This window comes from Octopus sinensis, linkage group LG6, assembly GCF_006345805.1.
Source record: "Octopus sinensis linkage group LG6, ASM634580v1, whole genome shotgun sequence".
Taxonomy (NCBI): domain Eukaryota; kingdom Metazoa; phylum Mollusca; class Cephalopoda; order Octopoda; family Octopodidae; genus Octopus; species Octopus sinensis.
This window is the reverse complement of record NC_043002.1, coordinates 51,701,605-51,709,992: the sequence shown is the minus strand read 5'-3', so window position 1 is coordinate 51,709,992 and position 8,388 is coordinate 51,701,605. Positions and strand designations below refer to the sequence as shown.

The following is an 8,388-nucleotide window of genomic DNA, read 5'->3' as shown; positions in this document are numbered from 1 at the left end:
CAACTAGATTATTGCTGGGAGATAACATTTTATTCAAAGCGGCCTCCCTCTGCTTCCACCACGAACCCAAGACGGCTCCGGAATCTGGCGTATGAAGCACTCACTGTATCTTGCAGTCAGAATGGCGTCTTCCTCTCATATAGTAATCTATGGGATTCCAATCGGGGGAGTTAAGAGGCCAAAAATTGGGACTGGTGAAGTTGTAGAAAAACCCCGATAGCAACTTCTGACTCTTTCCGAAGAATTGACAAAGTGCTGAATACAGCTGCCACAAATTTGACCTTCCAACAGCAATCCTGTCCAGCCATTGCCGTCTAAAGTGATCCTAAACCCTGTTCTAAGATGTGGAGACGAATTCCGGCGTGCAGGTGCTGTTAGAATGTCTACTGCGTGCTTTCCTAATGATCGACTTTTCAGTTTACGTTTCAGCTGTCAATGTCATGTCTTTCAGCTTTCATAGTATTTACAGAGTTTTGAACAGCAGTCATGATGTCGGAATTTTGATATCCGGCACGAGTCATCATGATACAGATGACTCTTTTCCAAAATGTAGATGGCTTCCCGTCCTCCACGCATATCAGCTAACTTTTTCTCAACTACAACTTTAGTCCTTATGCTTTCAAACGCCGTTGATTGTTAACCGATATATCAAATTTTCCCTGAAAAAAAAAGAGACATTAGAAAAACGTCAAATTTAGCCCGAACACCCTTTATGTATATATATATATATATATATATATATATGTGTGTGTGTGTGTGTGTGTGTGTGTGTGTGTGTGGTGTGTAGAACTCAATATATCTGTGCTTATGAGTAAAGCGTCAGGAGAGAACAGAATGTAATGAATGATGAACGAACGTAATCATTTTTATTAGCTTACAGCAATTTTACAGTCAGAGACAGTCTACTCAGAGCTGGGGGCTTGTGTAACTTCTAAAATATTCCTCAGAGCCAACATACATTGCGCTATACTATATCAGGAGAGTGGCTTAGCAGAAACCTCATTCCTAGTACTCGTTGATATTGATTTTGGCCATTCACACAAAATCAAAGATTTTTGGGTGGTAGATATTAAATGACTAAAATAACGCAGCACTTGAAAAACATATTACAATATGGTCTCCATGGAAAGATTAAGGCCAAAGTCAACCACGATAGGATTTGAACACCGAAGAGAACGAAGCTAAATATGTGTTTTAAATATTAGAACAAGGCTAGCAATTTCAGGAGAGTAGGCAAGTCGATTATATCGACCTCAGTACTCAACTGGTACTTATTTTATCGAATTTGAACCCAGAATGTGAGGATGGATAAAATGCTGCTATTTCACCCGGCATGATAACGATTCTGCCAACTCACTGCCTTGACGAGACTAAATATTGTAGAGTAGTTACTCGGCATCTTTATCGAATAAGCCAATCTACTTTAATAACAATGTTTTACGATTTTTTTTTTACTCTGAGTCAAGGATGTGAATAGTTGTTTTTTTACTAATTTTGATGTGGTGAATTCAATTTTCTAAACAGTTTTGCCCTATGACCCATTTTAATTATACTGTATATAAATTCAAAATATAATGTGTTTATTTCATCTGTTACAAAAGCATATTACAGAAAAATAAAAGCAGCATAGATACAGAACATTGATGGAACTAAATTACTTGGAAATGAAATACACACAAATCATAGTACAGCAGACAGTTTGCCCCGGATGTCACGCAAGACCATCCATTATGCTGGGGTTCCACTTGCTTTGGTAGTTTCTCTCCATCTTAGTAATATTTTGGTGGAGCCTTTCTTCATGCTCATCACACAATGCTCCGAGCCTTGGCGGGAAAGAGTTGAGGCGGAAGTAGAGAAAGTGAATTTTGAGTGACATCTAGCATCTGATATTCTCATAAGACTGTAACAACTTCTCGGTACACTCTTCGTAATCTAGTACCCGTGTGTTACCAAGGAAGCTATGATAGACTGACTTAAATATTTTCCATGCTCTCAGTTCCTTTCAGGTAAGAAACTCCTCAAAGTCCTTATTCTTCACCACCTCTCGGATCTGAGGTCCGACGAATATACCCTCCTTGAGCTCAGGAGAACTCAGAGCTGGGAACAAAGTGCACGTGTTGGAAGGCAGTGCAGTTTTGTTTCCATGGCCTTCACGAAATTTTTCATTAAACCAAGCTTAATATGAAGGGGAGGAAGAAGCACCTTGTTCATGTCCACCAGAGGATTTTCTTGGACACTCTGTTCACCAAGCACGAAAGTGTTCCTTGATCCCCGGTCCTTCTGCTTGTAGTGCTTGGATACAGCCCGACTTCCCCAGAGACAGAGAAAGCAACAGTGCTTTGTGAAGCCCACTTGCATACCCATAAGGAGCCCAATGACCTTGAGGTCCATGCAGAGACTCCACTGATACTGATTGTACTTGACAGCTTCCAAAAGAAGCTCCATATTGTCATACGACTCCTTCAGATGGACTGAGTAGGCAATGGGAATGCTGGTGTATTTAATCCCGTTGTGTAGGAACACAGCCTTCAGACTTCTCAGCCTGGTGAATATGCCAGAGACATTTGTGCAGTAGGACAACCTTTTTTCCATGTCGAAGAATGAAGTGAAGTCCTGGTTCCGTGTCCTGAAGCTGGCGATCCTTACATTTGCTCTGACCAGGTTCCACTGCTTAAGCCGGGATACCAGGAGCTCTGACTGGTGTTTAGAGATATACAAATCACGGGCAAGGTCATTCAGATCTTCCTGCGTGATCCAGTGAGGCTCATTGCCACTTGCTCCTGGATAAACAGAGACATTGTCTTCAGAAGAGATCGACTTGACAGAATCTTCCCCTGAAGGCATTTTTTCATCTGATGAAGGAAGAAGATCCTTATTTGCTGAGAGTGTAGGGACAGGGAGATCATCTGAGTGGGGAACGGGTTTCATAGCTGAGTGAAGGTTGGAATATTTAATCTTTTTTTCTAGAAGAAGCATTGAAACCTGTTATATTTGTTAGACAAAAATGGCAATCATCTGCATGGCTTCGTGGCTCTCTCCAGACCATTGGGAGAGCAAAAATGAAGGCTGCTTTCTTGCCGTTAAACCACGCAGTTGGTCCTTTGTAACAGAGTTTACAACAGATATGTGGGGCCCAGGATTTGTCCTTATCTACAATTTTCTTGTCAAAACAATGAAAGTAAGCAATTCTCAGGAAGGAAGCAAGTGTTTGGTGCTGTGCAACTATCGGGAAATCACAACATACGTAGCAGAATGAATTTGCCTTGTTGATGCATCCTCGGTGTTTCGAAGTGCCTGAAGCCATTGTAGAGTTATGTATCATATGTATCGCAAAAATCTGGAAAACAAAATAAAAATTGATCATATATAAGGTTACGTGAATTGTCACAAAAATAATAATAATAGATATCTCAAAAACTATAGATGATGGGTGAAATCAGCACCCTAAAATTAGGCTAGAACAACTATTTTTATATTTATCTCAATTTCTCTGTAAATCAGTGTAATGAGGACAATTTATTCTTTTACTTGTTTCAGTCATTTGACTGCAGCCACGCTGGAGCACCGCCTTTAGTCGAACAAATCGACCCCAAAACTTATACTTTATAAAGTTAGTCATTATTCTATCGATCTCTTTTGCCGAGCCGCTAAGTTACGGAGACATAAACACACCAGGCGGGACAAAGACAGGCACAAATATATGTGTGTGTGTGTGTATATATATATATATATATATCACATCCTTGCGTTGTTGTCTTTTTGTTTTCTTGTTTGGATTAACTTTATATATATATATATATATACATATACAAACACACACACACATATATATATATATTTATGACGGGCTTCTTCCAGTTTCCGTCTACCAATTCTACTCACAAGGCTTTGGTCGGCCTGAAGTTATAGTAGAAGACAATTTCCCAAGTTACCACGCCGTGGGACTGAACCCGGGACCATGTGATTGGGAAGCAAGCTTCTTACCATGCAGCCACACCTGCGCCTATGTTAATGATAATAATTTACATTAAATTCGTAATATACTTCTGAAAGATATTTGTAGAAAATGTCATTAAAAAAATTCCCATTCTCCTGAAACTTATAAACAAATTCAAGACGTGTGAATTATCTGAATCTCTTTTTTCCACGCCGTAAAAAAATTTTTTTCGTAATAAGTTCCCATGTAATTGTAATCTATATTCTCTGAAGCACGATTTTAGATAATTTTATTGTTAAAATATCCATTTTTAGAGGGCCATGAGGCAAAAAAAAAAAAAGATTGTGGGGCACGATTCTGTAGTTATGTCCTAAATTTATGTAAGTGTTATTAATCGATTAAGGAATACAAAAGAAAATTTGACGCAGATTGGGAATCGAATGTGTGAATTTCATTATCATTCAGCGACTACTAGTAGTAGTAGTAGTGGTGGTGGTGGTGGTGGTTGTGGTGGTGGTGGTGGTGGTGGTGGTGGTGGTGGTTGTAGTAGTAGTAGTGGTGGTGGTGGTGGTGGTGGTGGTGGTGGTAGTAGTAGTAGTAGTAGTAGTAGTAGTAGTAGTAGTTTCTGATACTTTCGACGATAGCAACAGATACAGATACCTTACAAGACGAAACGACAAAAACAGTGGAGATTTGCGCACAGTCCATTATGAGGGGAGGGGCGTGGAAATAATGATAGAAAAAAATAGAAAAACATGCGAAAGGCATGAAATAAAACGTTTCAATAACGGTCAGTTACTTCGGGTTAATTAAGGAACTTTGCAGATCCTAATTATCTTGAATACTAAAGGCAAGTGCCTCTTCCAGCCGACAGGTAATTTCATTCACGGGAGTCATATTCAGCCTACAATAACTGGGCGGAAGCATCCCCTATTCTACACTTACTTTCTTATATAAATGTTACTTGAAAACGTTGGTTCCGGTTTAGCTGAAAAGAAAAGTATTTGCCCTCAGAATTTCAATTTTTTTCCCATCGAATTCTTTCGCCGTTTCCATGAGACTGTGGAAAACTGTGCGAACTCAGATGATAGCCAAATCTGTCCTCCATGCAACAAGTCAGCAATGTTCAGAAAGTAAATGAGAGAGAAAATCAATGAAAATCAACTGATTGCTTTTCGATTACTGTAGAGTAATGCTCCCTTCCATTTCTGGAAGTAGTTCTTTGTACTTGGGCTGAAAGTTTTCTAGCTTAGTTGATATTATTTAACACCCAGAGTCTTCCCCCGAGAACATCATCGTCTTACAGAACACAACAATTGAAATATCACCGGCTGCAGTCGGGCAATGTTAGAGAACAGTGAATGCTTGACAACATTCCAGATACCAGAAACCCAAGACATGTCAGACAAATGACAACCAGGCCTGTTCAACGTCCAGTATTCTCTGCCAATGCCGTAGCTTCATTACAGGCCAGCACATCATCAGCCATGTCAAATTCGTCCTTCCATACTGAGGCCGCTGGTAATACACGAATATTCTGACAATTAGAACGTGCCCCTTCTATTAGAAATGAAAAAGTAGACATGCCATTCTAAACTGATAATAGCTTAGAGAAAGCACGACAGCCAAGGGAGCATTATATACCAGAGGAAGCGTTTGCTAACTTTCATTGAATAGCGTCCGCTCAGCCTTTTTCTGGACGAGAGTGGTCACATAGCTCATAATATATGTTTTGTTGTTCATGACCGAATTTTCTAAAGATCGAAGTTTCTTTTATTGGAATCCAAATTTGAATTTTTCAGAGGGTACAGAGAGAAGAGGAAAACGTATTTTTTAACTTTCGGAAATGTCAATAGTTAACAAGAACTTTGATTGATCAACGGTCAAGAATTTTCTATTTCCGTTACTTTTCTGTGTTTTTTTAATGTTTATTAGAGTATGTGTGAATGTTATCTAGTTGGTGCGTTGGTTGAGATTTATAAAACACTTAGAGCTTTGACCTCGTGTGAGATAGATGTGTTCGTGTCATCACTGGGGATGGTTTCAATGATAAATTCATCCCTTAATAAAGAATCCTTTACGTATCTGTTATTATTCTGATGACTAGCGGTTCCTTATCAAGAACATTATTATGATGGCCTTACACGACTGATCTTTTGCATAAATCATACTCGCTTAAATGCAACTATAGAGGTAAATTGCCCTACTTCCTTTTCTATGATTTCTTTATAGATATGCTATGAGTCACTGAAAGCAAACATCTGTTATGTCTTCATTGCATATTTGAAATGTTTAAATAGATTGTAGGAAAAAAATACAGTTAAGTAATGACTCAGAAATTCCTGGGCTCTGAAAGCTACTTTTAATATTGAACCCCAAATGCCTTTGATAATGTAAAATCAAGGCACATGAAATGACCATTAGCATGTTCAAGAAGGGTAAACGTGCTATTTGTTGATAGTTTGATATTGTTAATTTTATACATGTATCGTCCAATGTCAATTCATTTTTAATCTTTTTTTTTCTACCTAGGTCAGCTTTGTCTGTAGGTCAGCTTTGCTTGTGGGTCAACTTTGCCTGTAGATTAACTTTGCCTCCGTGGTCAACTTTACTCCGGATTAATTTGTCTCCAGAGTCAACTTTGCCTATGGGTCTAATTTACTTGTGGTTCAACTTTTCGTTCGAGGACAACTTTACCTCCCAAGTCAACTTTGCATCCGACGTCAACTTTACTTCCGGATCAATTTGCCTCCAGGGTCAATTTTCCCACTAGGGCAAACTTTGTCTCCGATGTCAACTTCGCCAGTGGGGGTCAAGTTTACCTCCCGGTCAGTTTACCTCCTAAGTCAACTTTACCTCCAAAGTCGACCTTGTTTTTCATCCCTTTGGAATCGATAAAATTGTACAAAACCAAAGCTGTGGACTGGCGGAACTGTAAGAACATCGAATCATATGTCTTGCGGTATTAGCTCCGGCTTTTTGTTCTGAGTTCTAATCCCACTATGGCTACGAGCGTGAGCAATTTAAAATCATCACCTAGTATCTTGGCACCTTTAGCGGAGCCCGCTCTATTGCAAGCATTCAAGGTAGGTCCTCGATTTGAAGATACCCTCTCTCTCCCTTCTTCTCTCTCTCTCTTTCACAGTAGTTTCGGAGATCATACGAGCAGTACCGTATCTTCTGAAAAGAAAGATTAAAAACAAAATTAGCATTTCATTTCAGTAACTGAAAAGTTTCCTCATGAAATATTGATAATTGAAAATTATTAAAAAGAAATAAATTTTCATATGATCAAATTTAGTGTGTGTGTGTGTGTGTGTGTGTGTGTGTGTGTGTGTGTGTGTGTGTGTGTGTGTGTGTGTGTGTGTGTGTGTGCGTGCGTGTATGTGTGTGATGTCCTATAACTGACTATCTCTACTTTTGTAGGGTCTTCCCTGTTGTTGTCACATATTGTAAGATTTTATAATTACGTCAAAATTTCCAAATTTGGTATATTGAAATCATTTTCCATGTTAAATCCGATTTTGTTATTTGTTCTAGAAATGTTGCTGAAGTTTAAATTTTAATCAATTTTACCTAATCAGAAAACAAGATTTGGAAGCTGGCATTTTCCGCATGATAGCTCTCTATCAGGAAATGAAAACAAAATTATTAGGATGATGAATTTTTATTAAACAAACCAAAGCAAAGCATTACGATGACCAAAGTTGTAAGAACTTCTGAAGTTTTAATGAATAAAGTCATGTGAAACAGTCGAAGACATATGTAAATAATTCAAAAAGAAAAAAAGGTCTTCAACGAAGATTTTTGGCGAAAAATTGCATAAATCTGGCCTATCTCTCGGAGAAGGCATACCCTGACATGGAATGAATAAAAATTTATATCTGACATTCTGTTGTAAAAATTGACTGGTAAAGACGGGCTATTCAGCTAGTATGTATATATGTATATGTATGTATTGTAAAGAATGTTGTTCATTCTGTTATCTATCATTCACCCATGCACATGTGTATATGTATATATATATATATATATATATATATATATATATATATATATATATATACATATATATTATGTGAGGGCGGATGGGTGTTGTGTGAAAGCGAATGGCTCAGTGGTTAGAGTGTTCGATTTCTGGACGGACTCTGTGTTGTGTTCTTGAACACGACACTTTATTTCACGCTGCTCCAGTTCACTCAGCTGTAGAAATGCGTTGCGACGTTACTGGTGCCAAGCCGAATTAGCCTTTGATTTTTTCCTTGGATAACACATGAGGCATGGAGAGCGGAGGGTGGTATGCATGGACGACTGCTGGTCTTCCATAAGCAACCTTGCCCAGACTTGTGCTTCGGAGGGGAACTTTCTAGGTACAGTCCTATGGTCATTCATATATATATAAACCCCCTTCGGCATATACATATATATATATATATATATATATATATATA

General features: G+C 38.5%; 1 long non-coding RNA gene across 1 annotated transcript in view; it reads left to right on the top strand.

Annotated features, from left to right (window-relative positions):
* The first annotated feature begins 767 nt into the window (after positions 1-767).
* Positions 768-8,388, top strand: part of LOC118763730 — an 18,832-nt gene continuing 11,211 nt past the window's right edge. The window contains exons 1-2 of the long non-coding RNA XR_004999485.1: positions 768-779; positions 5,186-5,189. This is a non-coding gene — a long non-coding RNA (uncharacterized LOC118763730). The remainder of the gene's footprint in view (positions 780-5,185; positions 5,190-8,388) is intronic.